Source organism: Arachis ipaensis, chromosome B08, assembly GCF_000816755.2.
Source record: "Arachis ipaensis cultivar K30076 chromosome B08, Araip1.1, whole genome shotgun sequence".
Taxonomy (NCBI): Eukaryota; Viridiplantae; Streptophyta; class Magnoliopsida; order Fabales; family Fabaceae; genus Arachis; species Arachis ipaensis.
This window is the reverse complement of record NC_029792.2, coordinates 31,526,666-31,539,236: the sequence shown is the minus strand read 5'-3', so window position 1 is coordinate 31,539,236 and position 12,571 is coordinate 31,526,666. Positions and strand designations below refer to the sequence as shown.

At 33.3% G+C, this 12,571-nt stretch overlaps 1 pseudogene; it reads left to right on the top strand.

The window, feature by feature from the left end:
• LOC107610885 lies at window positions 3,970-9,277 on the top strand (annotated as a pseudogene).

Genomic DNA, 12,571 nt, shown 5'->3' with positions numbered 1-12,571 from the left:
ATATAAATGATGTGTCTTGTCAATTATATTTTATTTAAAATAATTAATTTATATAAAATATAGTACTTTTAAATAAAAATATAAAAAATTATATCATATATTAATATATGTATAACTAAATTCTTTAAACAATATAAAAAAATAAAACAAAAAATAGTTTTATAGAATTAGGGTGGTTCGATTTATAATGTAGACTCATCTTAAAAAATCAAATTGAGGTAATTCGATTTATTATTATAAATCGAATTGGATTGTTTCGATTTTAATTTCTATGACCAAAATTTTAAATTTTTAAAAGCCAAGTACTATCTCTTCTATACTACTAAATTAAATTGACTTAATTCGTTTTACATAAATTCAAACTTTTGAGCATAAATAGAATTTGTATGATTCAATTTATGTATATATGTGTAAATTGAGCTTAGCTTATTCAATTTATAAAAAATCAAATAGGACAGACGTGTAATCAAACTCCAATAAAAAATATGTGTAATTTTATTTGAATTCCAATCATTTGTTAAGAACTAAGATAAATTACCTTTTATATTTCATATGCACGTAACTTTTTTTTAAAACACGTTATCTTTATGATGGATTTAGAATTTTGCTTCAAAGTTATTAAAAAACTCTTAATAAAATTAAAATAAACTTCGTAACAAAAAAAAATCTGAAGAAAGATACAATGCTAGATATATTATTTTATCTTTATCAAGTATCAATGTCTCATTTTATTTCATTATAAAATTAATATCTTAAAAGTTATTAAATTAAAAGACTCATCTCCCGCAACGAAAAGTATATAATTCTATTCTAACTTAATTCAAAAACTAAATTATCCATATTTTTTTTCTTGAAGTATATGTAAATTCAATTGTATTACACATATAATAAAATAAAAAAAAATCATATATAAGAGTATATTTAACATTTTTTTTATAAAAAAAATAGATTTTAAAAAATATTTTTGTCCGATACTTGTGTAACTGAAAAAAAGATTAAAAAAACCCATAAAATGAAAATATAACTGAAAAAAAGATTAAAAAAACCCATAAAATGAAAATAAAAAATTACCTTTCTCCAATTTTAACTTAAAATTATAATTCACTTCAATATATTCTAAAAGAGTAAAAATGACGAAATTAACCTAAATATGCTTTTACTACTACAAACCTCTTTTTGTCATTTTTTTGGTGAAAATTCTTCATCTTTAAGATTTTATTTCTCCACCTAGTTCTATTAACAAAGAATTCCTTCATTGCAAGCTCGCATACATAAATACTAAAAAAAAGTCAAATCTCCTAATCTAGTTCGAACCAGTTCCACTTCCTTTAAAAGGAATACATCACTGACATTGCAAAAAGAGAAACCCAACCCAATAGTATTAAGGGACCTATCCGCGTTGACAACAACACAAAAAGAGAAGCCCAACCCAATAGCTTTAAGGGACCTATGCACATGTACCGCGTTGACAACAACACGGCTCAGCTACAAATAAAAGATGATGGCAGCTCAGCTCAAATGGTAAATTATGTGTCTCTTAATACGCTGCATTCGGGGCACGTGTCATCCTCAAAATTATCTCTGTACATTTATACAATGTTGCATCTTTAAAGTAGAATTCACCATATTAATATGACTCAAATCAAATTTTTAAACTAAATTTTTCAAACAAGAATCATTCTAACTTTATGTGAAACTTCAAAATGTTTCTTTTGACATAATATGTGCGGGCTATCAGTTGAATTAATTATTTAAAATGCATCATGTATTTTGAAATAGAAAGCAGTGAGTTGATCATTTAATATGACCAGCAGCAATAATGCAAATATCTCAAAATGCGCAGATAATTTTGTACGAGTTGAAGAGAATATAGACACAACTCAAAGTAAGATCATATTCCTGAAAGACATCAATATTCAATTCATTGTTCATTCATAATCCTATTGAAAATGACCCACAAGAAATGTTACTAAATTAGAGTTGTCCTGTGCTGAAATCTTCCTCCCTTATTAGGTGGCCAAACAAACGCATGGCACATACAATTAGTAATCCCACGGTTCTCCATGGTGAAGACACTCTTCTTATGGACAGTAACTTGTAAGAAATCTCGCTCCATGGGAGGAGCCCCACTGTCAAGTTGCAATACTGCAAAGTCCTTCAATATGGACAGTGTGAAAATGGAAAAGCAGTGCGCGGATGAATCGGGATCGGAACCCAATAACTGCCTAGAGCATATTGCACACAGCTTCCCGTTGCCAAGGTCAACAAAATTGAATCTGCCGGGTCCTTCCATCGGTGGTAGAAGACCCTCAAAACCCACATCAAGGTATTGATATAATGCGACTAGGCCATTCTGGGGGTTAACGAGAATGGCAAGGACCTTGTTCAAAGGTGTATGAGGAGGTTCCTCCACATACTCATGTGTAAGGCAAACGGTGTAGTTGCTGCTTCCAAGACCGGGAAGGGACACATAAATGTGTGGGAAATAAGTAATACGACATTGGTCACTGCCGCTAATGAGTCTACCCGTTCTGAAGTTCGAAAGATTGTTATCAGCGGCAGACATATCCATCCAAGTCTCTTTTATGGGGTCGAAGTGGGCCAAATAGGAGTCTCTCTCCGACTCCCTGGACGATGAAAAAAAGAGGTTGTTGTCGAGGACGAACATGGTATTCTCGACATGTGGCTCGCTAATGATGGCGGGCCCCAGGAGCCATCAAGGGTTTCCAAACTCTAGAACCAGAACAAAGAACGTAAAATCTAGATTCATCTTTGACCCGTCGCCTCACATTTATATAGAAGTAAACATCGCCTGAGCCTGGCGTGTTTGCGATGTATGATTTGTGGAAAGGAAAGGGTGCACCATCCAGCGTTGAGGCAATTCTGCGCTCCTCAAATTTGATTTCGTAGATTGGCCAGGCGACCAGATTCCCCATGGAAACGGATTTGGCTCTGCCAATTTCACGCGGCAGGCTCAACTTGCAGGACGGCGCCATATAGATCTTGGAGTCGAACTCGAAGGGACACATATCATGACCTGGAAGATCCAAAAACATCTCGAACGGTGGTGGAGGTAAACAAGTCCAATCTTTGACATCAACTTCTTCCTTTAAATTGGTCAGTTTGATCACGATCAACTTTCCATACGTCATAAGGCAAAGGCACGCTTCCTTCGCCATTTCAAGTTTTCAACCTGCTCAGTTTTTCGTCTTTTTGACTCAGCAGCATCCAATTCCGCCATCACTCTCTCTGATCGAACGAGATCGGTGGTGCTGCGGCAGCAAAAAGCTAGGATTAGGGTAAAGCACTAGANGATTCGCGGATGTAGAACAGATATTCGTGATCCAATCCGTAAAGGGTGTCTATCCGATCAAATCAATCTATGGATCGAATCAGATCCGCAATTTTCGAATCGAATGTGAATATTCAAACCCGACTCAATGTCGCTACTTGTGGGATCGTACCAGTATACTTCCCTATATGACTGGTATCCCAAACCCTTGAACAACGTAACAAAGTCCCCAAAGTTCACAAAGTCCAGGTCCATCTCAGGGAACCTCTCTTCCTTCCCATTTTCATAAACCAGGGCTCCATCAATCCCTCTGACAAACTTCCCTCCATGGTGAAAAACCGGCACCACAAAAACGTCAACCATCTGAAATTAACCAATGATCAACAACGTCTCAGTCAATAAACAGTTACCAAAATTTTGAACGAAACCCGTTTGTCCGAACAAGTTCCCCCCTACTGATCATACACACAACGTTTTCAAAAGAAATAAACCACTACATTATACCCCTGTTTCCCACACTCTCAACATGCACACACACTGCATTCACCCTTTCTTCCCACACAATAACTAAAACTTAAACGAAAAGGATCACGATCTTACCTTCTAAGGAAGACAGCAAGTACGCCCTCAACGAAACCCTCTTTGTTGGCCTCCCACAGCAACTCCACGACGAACCGATGGCTCTTCCACGTAGTGCAATTTTTGGAGGGAGAAACAGGGGTGGGGAGAACTTTGATCGTTGCTCTTCTAGGGTTTTCAGTAATTCAGAGGAGAAAGCATGGGTGTTATGGGTATTGCATATGGGAATTAAACTGTGTTTGGAGGGGTGGGAGAGAAACGGCGTCGTTTAAGGGGGCTGGGGACTAATCTGTCTTATTTCCAGAAAGTCATGCCAACGTGTCCCCCCGTTACATCCACGTCAGAGTCACGGCAGCCAACTCAGCACTTTCCGACGGGGCTAACGGGCTGAGATAAATGGGGGGATAGATTTGTCCAAAATTTTGATTAATTTTATATTTAATTTCTTAAATTATCTTTAATTTTATTATTATTTTTAAAATTATTAATTTATATTGTCTTTTTTTACTTTTTCATTTTCTTCTTTCACTTTTTTTTTCATCTGATCATAATTAATTATTATCATTATAGCAACTTTTAATATTTTCTATCACTTTGATTTATGACCTTTCATTCGGTCAATTTTTATGAGTTATTGAAATTTTATTAAAAGAATTTTTTTTTGTGTATTTTGAGACTTTAAATTATTTATACATTTTAGTATGTTATTGAGCGATGTATTGTATGTAATTTTTACATCAATTTTCAATAGAATTAAATTATAAATCAAGTTATTTTGTGTGTATTTTTTAAGGTTCTAAAAATTGGTCTTGATTGACCGATTCAATTGGATCAATCGAAAACTTAAAATACTAAAATTATATGAACTTGAAAAATATTTTTGTACTAATATTTCTCTCCAATTATTCTCCAAAAGATATAACCGGAATTGCTGAAGTAAAAAATAATTTAAAATTCCAATTAATAAACAACAATACTACTATATGTCAAGATAACATTGTTCTTAATTTATTTATTTTTTCTTTTTGATTTACATTTACTTCATATGTTGGATTGATCTAAGTAAAAAATTTTAAGTGACATGGACATTGGACAAGTAACAATTGGTTTGCAGATCTTAAAATTTACCAAAAAGATTTATGTTAGGAAGCTCAACATTCACCTGACATACACTCACTCTGTGACGGTGAGTCTAATAGAATAATTCTTGTTACTTATATTCAAACACCTTCCAACATTTAACAAAAACAAACCGTAATATGTTTGTTCGTTTATTAGTATACAATCATGATTCTATATTTTCAAACATATATTTAAGCATAGTAATTATTAGTCTTTGTTTGCTATATTACTTGACCCAACTCATTTATTCAAGGGAGGTATAATTCCACTTCAATTTTATACAATAAATACGACCAAAAAAATAATTAAAAAATAACATACAATAGAGACATAATCTAAGAAAATACGCATTCTATAAACAATGACATCTCATCTCATGCTAGGTATCACGTGTATCTATCCAATTATGATTTGTGAAACTTACTTGCAAAATTTGATCATGATATAAGAAAAAATTATATTGCGGAAAAAATTAAGTTGAGAAACCATCCAAACTTAAAACACAAGATGAGATCAATCCACTACAACAGTAAAAAAAAATATCTATCACAACTCAATTTTTCTTTGCTCATATTGTATAATTTATTTTTTGTAACTGACTATCAAAAGAGCTGTTTGTAATATTTTAATGTTCATATCCAAATTAATGAACGTGAACATGTTATAAATGACTTCCAATATTGTGCTCTACACAACTTTCTGTAACATAAGAAATATAAAAGTATATATGTATTTGTATATAAAGTTATAAACAAAATCATACTACTTGGTATATTGGCACCCCTTCCCCCTGGGACACTTTTGGAGTAGATCTTATCACCTTAACACAAAATGAAGCCTACAAAATTTGAAGCATTGACAATGTAACCAAAATCAAGTGTATATGAGAATATTATTAACTCAATGGTTCAGTGTACATTATACAAAACTGACTATTAAAATCAACGGAAAATTACAAAAACTTAGATTTAACTACACAAAAACTCTAGTGAAAAATCAGAAACACAATTGCAAACCTTAACAAAATCATTACATACCGAAAATGAAGAACCTAACAGAAAACCGAAAACAATCTCTCTTCATGAAGACGGAATTCAATAAAGAATTAAAATTATTCAAAACTACTGGGAATTACCCACCTCAAAGATACAAATTATGCGAATCTGTGAGAAGAAACCATGGGAAGTCGTTGCCTTTCTTAACATAAATTACCTCATTAGCGCTGGATTTGACCACCAATTCATTACCACCGAAAATCTCTCCCCAACAATGCTCCTTTCCAAGTTCAAACGGAGAGAAGCCAAGAAAGAAAAATGCATTATACACATAAACATAAAGGTATGAAATGGAAACTGAAATGCTTATAAAGTGCATTATCTTCACTAACCGTGTGTTATATTTTTATGTCATGAAAAAATTATAAAATTATAAAATACCGCCTATGTTACACTTGCGGTACAAAGCCGGTCCCAAGTCCAGATAAAGGAGAAGGGTTGTGTTAGGTCTTCGACAACCAATATAAAAATATAGTCGAATACCCATGACATGAATCAAAGACATTATTGCGCTAAAACTAGGTCGTTGCCCGGAAGCAACGCGCTGTATGGCTCGAGTACGGTGTCAAATGAGCAACAGCCGTTGCATCGGTGCCCGGATGAAGTGATAAATGAGCAAGGGTTCTCGCGTTTTCGTGAACGGACGAGGGTAAATAAGCTAGTTCACAAAGTAAAAGGTAAAAGTCAGAGCAATAAAAGGTTGAGATTTGGGACATGGAGCATAGGCACTCTAACAAGAAAGTCCATGGAGATGATGGACACCATGACAAGGAGGAAGATTAACATTATGTGCCTACAAAAAACAAAATGGGTTGGTGCGAAGGCTAGGGAGTTGGATACTTCTGGTTTCAAACTTTGGTATACAGGAAAGGTGAAGAATAGGAATGTGGTTGGAATTATTGTGGATAAGCAGTGGAAGAAGAACGTAGTGGATGTCAAGAGGGTGGGAGTTCAAATCATCTCTATCAAACTTGTGGTGGAGGGAGGTGCTTTCCATGTGATTAGCGCCTATGCACTGCAAGTGGGCTCGGACGAACAACACAAGATAAGATTTTGGGAGGATCTAGAGAGTTTAGTTCAAGACATACCTTTGGGAGATTAGATTTTCTTAGGAGGAGATTTAAATGGCCATGTTGGGAGAGAAGTGACTGGGTATGGGAGTATTTACGGAGGCCATGGTTTCGGGGTCATCAATGCCGAGGGTAAAACTATTTTGGACTTTTCCTCAACCTTTGATCTTTTCATCGCAAATACATGTTTTAAAAAGAGAGACGAACATCTTATAACCTATAAGAGTGGCAGGACAAACTCTCAAATCGACTTCTTCTTGTTGAGGAGAGTCGACCGGAAATTTTACATTAATTATAAAATTATCCCGGGAGAGAGTTTGACAACACAACATAAGATGCTTGTCATGGATTTTCGCGTTGAGCAAAAGTTGAGAAAAAGACATCATACAAAGAACCCAAGGACGAGGTGGTGGCGGATGAAAGGTGAGGAACAAAGAAGCTTTCTAAGACGGGTAAGAGAATAGACAAAATGGGATGAGAATGGAAGCGCGGAAGAGATGTGGAGTGAGATTGCAGAAGTTATTAGAAGAACAGCAAAAGAAAACTTTGGTGAATCTAAAGGAATAGGACCAAGAGACAAGGAGTCCTGGTGGTGGAAATTGGAATTTGAGTGTACAAGAAAAGATAAAGAGAGTGCTTTAAAGAGTGGTCTTTATACCATAACGCAGATAACTGGAAAAATACAAGGCGGCTAAGAAAGAGACAAAAGTAGCTGTAAGTGAACCAAGAACAAGAGCATATGAGGGTCTCTACCAGTCTTTGGACACGAAAGAAGGAGAAAAATGTATATATACAATCGGAAAGAGCCGTGAAAGAAGAACGAGAGATTTGGATCAGGTTAAGTGCATAAAGGATAAGGATGGAGAGGTGTTGGCTCGAGAGGAGATGATTAATGAAAGGTGAAAGAACTACTTCTACGAGTTATTTAATGAGGAACAGAAGACTCTTCCGAGCCTTGGTTGGTTATGCACAAGGGAAGAAGATCAAAACTTTGACTACTATCAAAGGATTTGAGACTTCGAGGTAAAAGAGGCTCTAAAACAGATGAGATTTTAAGGTCAAAGAAGATGCCTGATGAGTGAAGAAAGAACACCTTGGTACCTATCTATAAGAATAAGGAGGATATACAAAGTTGCGAAAATTATAGAGAGATTAAGCTTATGAGTCATACCATGAAGTTATGGGAGGTTGAAAAAGAGACACAAGTAACAGAAAACCAATTTGGATTTATGCCAAGCAGATCTACCACGGAAGCAATATACCTTTTAAAAAGGATGATGGAGAGGTATCGTAGTAATAAAAGGAATCTACATATGGTGTTTATTTATTTGAAAAAAGCGTATGATAGGTACCAAGGGAGGTCTTATGGAAGGTTTTAAAAAAGAAGAGAGTAAGGATCACATATATTCGTGCAATTAAAGACATATATGATAGGGCCACAACTAGTGTGAAGACTCAAGGAGGTGTGACAGAGGAATTTCCTATTGGTATAGGATTACACCAGAGATCATCCTTAAGTCCATACCTTTTCACATTTGTTTAGGAAGTACTCACAGAGCACATTTAAGAGCCTGTGCTATGGTGCATGCTTTTTGCTGATGATATCATCCTTATGGGAGAGTCAAGAGAAGACCTAAATAAGAAGTTGGACTTATGGAGAGAAGCTCTAGAAGTGTATGGTCTACACATAAGTCGTAGCAAGACGGAATATATGAAATGTAAGTTCAGTTTGAGAAGGGAAAACCCTAATATAAAGGTGAAGATTGGAGAAAACATCCTACGAAAAGTTAAAAGTTTTACGTATCTTGGATGCATCATACAGGATAATGGAGAGATTGAACAGGATGTAAATCATAGGATCCAAACAGGTTGGTCAAAATGACGAAGTGCATCTGGTTTTATTTGCGACAAAAAAAGTGCCTTTAAAATTTAAAGGTAAATTCTATTGCACCGCTATAAGACCGGCTATACTTTATGGTACGGAGTGTTGGGCGGCCAAAGAGGAGCACGAACATAAGTTGAGTGTGGCAGAGATGAAGATGTTAAGATGGATGAGTAGTCATACGCGATTGGATAAAATAAGGAACGAAGATATAAGGGAGAGAGTTGGAGTAACAACCATTGTGGAAAAGATGGTTAAATCGCGTCTCAAGTGGTTTGGACATGTGAAAAGAAGACCGATAGAACACCCAATCAGGAGGGTGGATGAGATGGAAGATGGACAAGGGGCGAAAGGCAGAAAAAAATCTAAGAAGACCATCCATGAGGTGGTCAAACGAGATTTACATGTAAACAATCTCTCTGTAGACATAATACATGACAGAGCACAATAACATCGTTTGATTCTTGTAGCCGACCCCACCTAGTGGGACAAGGCTTCTTTGTTGTTTTGTAGAAAACGCATTTATATATTATGAGAATTGATCACCTGATTGGCAGCCTGTGCGGTAAACAGGCTGGTAAATGGCAAAGTACTTGTATCTTCTCTTTGTTTATCCTTTTGTTTTGCCCTTTATATTTTCAGTCTTTCCATTATCATATATGGACATATGCTCTTTGTTCATTTGCAAATGCAAAATAAACATCGACAATGGCTTCAGATAAATTGACTATGAGCAAATTTATAATTTTACATAGGTTGCCTATAATTCCCTTCGGTCTCTCGGAATTTAAGAGAATTAGTAGCATGGGCAATGTGAGCGTATCATTCTTGTCAAATCAAAGTTCTTTTAAGATTCGGTGACGTTGATATGGAGTTGAAATGAATGGGCAAGATATGATACTTAAAGTAAAGTACCAAATACTACAACCTATAAATTTTTCTCTTAAATTTTGGCAAAAATTTTAAAAATATTTTTAAATTTTATTTTGTTTCAATTTTGTTTCTAAAATTTTCAATTTGTATCAAGTATATCTCTAATAAATTTTTGGAAAGTTTAGAACAAATCAGTAATAATGCTTGACAACTATGTCTGATTCTTTTTTTGCGACTCAAGTATGTCTGATTTGCTTATGTTAAAAGTTGTTCTTGTGAAATTATTGCTAAATTAATTTAAAAGTTTTTGAAAAATTAGTCACCACTCACCTAGAGTATATATAATGCAAATTGAAAACTTTTAAAATGGAATTAAAATAAAATAAAACTTAAAAATAGAAAACATTAAATTGTTCATTTATAAATTAGCATGAATAAAAGTATCAAAATATAAACTTTTATTTTCTTAGTCAATTAATTGAGTTCAAATATTGAATAAAAAAAAAGCTATGATGTGAATTGAACAAAACAAATAGTATCAAAATACAATGATACAGTAGGTAAAAAATAAATTGAATACTAAAGATCATATTGATGGCACCAAAATGACTTAAAATTGACATAAGAAGTTCAATAACATGACGTAATAAAATATTGAATCTTTCTAAAAAAACATTATACATTCAGTGAATTGAATAATTATCTCGTATATAAAACAAAATATAAAAATCTAAAAAAGAACAGTGAAATGTCTTCACTCTAACTCCAAAATTTCTAATTAAATGATATGATAAAACTAAACTTATTTCATGAAGATTTGAGTTCAGATTCACAAATTTTAATAGAAAAGAGAATAAGTGAAAAATTATTATATAATGTAGCTAAATTAAGTAGAACAAGTGCAAAAATTTGAAAGAGAATGAACAACGACATTCACGTATAAAAAGAAGACGACATATCTGATCAAACAACACATAAATTTCTAAAGAACAACAACAAAATGTCTTCACTTTAACACCAACATTTTCAACTTAATGATGTGATGGTACTAAGAATTTATTTCATGAAGAAATGAGTTGCATATTTATAAATTTTAATAGAAAAAAATAAGTGAAAAAATAAGTAGATAAGGCAGCGACATTAAGTTGAACAAGTCAAAAAATTCAAAAGAGAATGAACAATGTTATTTACGTATAAGAAATCAACGATAACGATGACGATGACAATGACGTGACGATGATGGAGGAGAAGGGAAAGTAAAGAAAAGAAGAAATTAAATGAAAAAAGAATACAGAGGAGAAGGAAGAGGAGGTGGTAATGACAACAACAATAAGAAAAGAGAAAGATTAGGAAAAAGGAGGAGGACAAAAAGAAGAAGTAGAAAGAGAGTGTAAGTGAGATGAAGAAGAATCACGATGAAAAAAAGTGCATTCACGGTAAGTGGCGCGTGATGTGAAAAACGATTATAGCAACTTAGTTGAATTTGGGTATAATTCACTTGGAATTGATTGTAGAGCATTATTATTTAGTATATATACTCTTGTGAATTTAATTTTGATGCACTATCATTATAAACCAGTTTTACACGTGCATAATGACGTAATGTCACATCATGAAAAATAATTACTATTTTTATTGATCGCTTGAATGGTCATCCAAAAAAACAGGTGTGATTGCACGACTGTATAAAATATTTTATACTATCAGTGCATCAAAATTAAACACATACTCTTATATTTCTATGTCAAAAGTAAAAATATGGTATAACATTGAGTGTTATCCTGAGCTAAATTAAATAAATTATTGTACGTGTTAAGTTGAGCAAAATTATTTTAATTAACTTAATATTTATAAAATCTCAATTAAAAAAATCTAATTTTATGTATATAATATTTTATAATTATATATTTATTACATTTAATATTATATATTTATTTAAACGATAATTAATAAATATAAATAAAAGCCAAAAGAAACAAGTCGTGACTATCTTTAATCCCCAATTTTAGCACTAAATATTTTCGTATATAATAAAAAATGCATAAGATGAATTAGTACAAAGGAAGAAAAATGTAAGATAAGTGAATGATCTCGTAAAAGCATAAAATGAACAAATTTCATTTTGCATCTTTACTAAATTTTTGAATAAGACTTTTGAAGTAAGAACTCTTTCTTAAATGTATTTTATGTAAAAAAAAAGTACAAACTTTTTAAAGACAAATAATATAACAAACATAAAGAAGTTGCACACATTTAAAAAAATGCATAGTTAACAAAGATATTTTTATTAGAATTAACTTAATTATAAAATAGTATGGAACATTACTCTCTTTCTTTTTAATTTAGTTTGAAGAAATTGGTAATTGTATTAGTTCAATGTTTAATATAAAATTTTGGTTTTGTATTAGTTCCAATCGCACCTTCTCAGCATTTCCTTCGACCCTCATTCTCAGCAAAGCAAAATCTTCTTTTCTGCCGTTCTGCTCCTCCAGCCACAGTCGCGGCCCCGCCTTCGTCGCATTTGGTCGAAGCCGCCGTCCCCAATGCGCTCGTCTCGCCTGCCCTGAAATGTAACTGTGATTATTGTTTTAATTCGTTTATGATGGTTAAACTGTTATTATTATTGTTCTTCTTCTTCAATTATTATTGTTATTAACATTGTTTTGAAAATCGGACCGGATCGGCAGATTTAATCGGA